Source organism: Elephantulus edwardii, unplaced genomic scaffold (assembly GCF_000299155.1).
Source record: "Elephantulus edwardii isolate Elephantulus edwardi_28Jun2011 unplaced genomic scaffold, EleEdw1.0 scaffold00059, whole genome shotgun sequence".
NCBI classification, from domain to species: domain Eukaryota; kingdom Metazoa; phylum Chordata; class Mammalia; order Macroscelidea; family Macroscelididae; genus Elephantulus; species Elephantulus edwardii.
In genome coordinates, this window is record NW_006399809.1 from 4,848,336 (window position 1) to 4,851,054 (window position 2,719).

Here is a 2,719-nt window from a genome sequence, read left to right on the forward strand (position 1 = left end):
GATTCTTTCATTGTTTTACAAACCCTACCCCAGGTCCCCTCCACCATGTAGCCCTCGCTCTAGACTCCTGTGATGACAGAAATACCTAGTTATATATCTCTTTTAAACAGTTGAAAGACAAGGTTTTGTTGCTATCATTGTGTTGAGTTCTTTTTGCTGTTGTTGGTGGTTAATTTGGTCCATTCTGCTTTCCGTGGCCTCTGTGTAAGAAGGACATCTCTCAATGTTCCCTGCAATGCTGGTCTTGTTTTTACGAACTCCCTTAAATTCTGTTTTTCTGGGAATGTCTTGATCTCTCTTTCAAATTTGATGGACAGTTTTGCTGGGTATAATATTCTTGGTTGGGAGTTGTTCTTTAAGTGTTCTATTTATGTGACTCCACTGTTTTCTTGTTCACATGGTTTGTGGTGAGAAATCGGCACTTATTTGCTCTCTCTTATAGGTTACGCTTTGTTTCTCCCTCACTGCTTTCCTTATCTTTAGTTCTGGCAAATTTGACTATGATATGTCTTGGTGTTTCTCTTTTGGGGTCTATTCTATATGGTATTCTCTCATCTTCTTGAATATATATTCTTTTTTTTTCCTTTCATTAACTCACGCCACACCAGACAAAGGTGTTTTATTAAAAAAAATTAAAAAAAAATTTCTTTCATCAAAGTCTGGTTGAATTAAGTTATTAACTCAATATGTAAAAATGTTTCAAGAAAGCCACCTTAGAGAGAAGCAGGCAGTGAACTGACAATTCTTGGTGGAAAAAAATAAGTTGCATACATATACAAGCTGCCCAGGAATTTTGACGACCAACTCTATCAGTTTACTTAAAAAAAGAGGATCTTCCAAGAAACCAGAGACATCTTTTAATAGTATGAATTTTTTTTAACAATGATGTTTAAAGATAAAGAAAAAGAAAAATAGGACCACATATTGAATAAGACTGCTAATCCTGGAAAACAAAGATGAGCAGCCTCACTGGATAGTTAACACACATAAAATAAGAGTTAGACATGCTGCAAATCTGGACATTTGTCAAGTGACTGAACCATAATTACAGGTGAAGAATATTATGAATGTGTAGCTTTCCTTCTTTTTAATCCTTACCCAATTCCATTTTATTTAGCTACTCTTGGTAATCAGCCGATGCGTGTATAACTCAGGGTAATATACACCCAATTATTACCTTTTCTTCTCTTTTTATTTGTTTTCTCCGAGCAACGTTTTTCACCCTTTGGTTTAACCATTTGAACTTAACAGGTTTAAAACCTCAAGTATCAACTCATATTGAAGGAGCACACGGGAAATACAGCCACAGAAGAGGCCAATCCGAGTCCGTGGAGTGCAGCTTGGCTACGTCAAGTCTCCCTTCTCACCAGGAAGATGCCTCCACGGGTTGCCAGGTGCCCAAGACTAGATCCCAGGATAGGACTGATGCTGAAGTGTTCTCCTGTGAGATTCGACTGTCATATGTGCAAACACCCACCCATCTCTGCTTTCGATAAATACAACACATCTTCTTAAACCATGTCAGTACAATAAATAAGGGATATTGCCAGTTCTGGTTTGCTGCTTGGACTGGCTCTTAATGCTGTGGATGACACCATTAATTAGACATGACTCCAAGTTCTTTAGACTTGGGAAATTTCCATTCTTTGGGCCTGAGCAGGTTTTTTTTTTTTTTGCTGCAGTGATGGTGTTCTTCCTGAATATGGTGACCGATATATCTAGCTTTCTTCCTGACTCCTTCAAAAATCCACATCCCCAACCAGCTTGGGTTTAACAGTTACAGGGTCCTGAATTCTGTTTATTCCCACATCAATGAAAGTTGCCCCTTCTTTGATCATATCTGCTGTAGTCAGGTTTGGAGTGCCAGCTGCAGATACCACAATATCTGCAAGAATTGTATGTTTCTTCAACTTCCCTTTAGGAGTGTGTCGATGAGAAATTGTAACAGAAGGATCATCTCCCAGGCGTTCATGGGCCCCGTCTGTGTGCAGCAACATGGTGAGGGGCATGCCCACATTCTTGGACCTTCCAGTCACAACCATGTTTTTCCCAAGGGTGGGGATTCCTGTTTGCTTAATGATCTCCCACACCCCCCCCCGGGAATTAGCCAGCAGCATGGAGTCCTGGTCCAGGCACATCCGCCCTAGGTTAATGACATGAAAGCTGTTGACATCCTTGTCTGGAGACATGACATTGCAAACCCTCCTCTCATTGATGTGGTCTGGGAGTGGCAGCTGAACGAGAAGGCCATCCATATTGCCAACACTGTTGAGCTTATTGATTAAATCCAACAGTTCTTCCTCAGAAGTTGAAGCTGGTTTCAAAATCATCCCACTCCTGATCCCCACGTCAGCAGTGGTACTGGTCTTGTTGAGAATTTAGGAGTAACTTGCAGGATTCTCTCTGACCAGGACCATGTTGAGGGGCTGCCACTTGTGGCCTGAAGCCATTTCCTGCCGTACTTTCTTGCTTGATCTGCTGGGTGAGCTTCCTTCTGGAGATAACAATGACTTCATTTTACACTGCTGAAAGGTGGACAAAGAGCAGTCTGGGACAGCAGCTCTTCATGGAATGGAGGAGCTGGGTTGCAAGCATGGCCATGAGAAAAGGGAATTCCATGTCCGGATACTGGTGCCAATGCTGGGAGGGGAGTATATATTCTTTCATTCTTTATTATGCCTTGGAAGTTGTCTTCTGGTTATTCTTCCACAACTTTTTT

At 41.3% G+C, this 2,719-nt stretch overlaps 1 pseudogene; it reads right to left on the bottom strand.

The window, feature by feature from the left end:
* Positions 1–1,597: 1,597 nt before the first annotated feature.
* On the bottom strand, positions 1,598–2,601 carry LOC102865794 (annotated as a pseudogene).
* Positions 2,602–2,719: the final 118 nt, after the last annotated feature.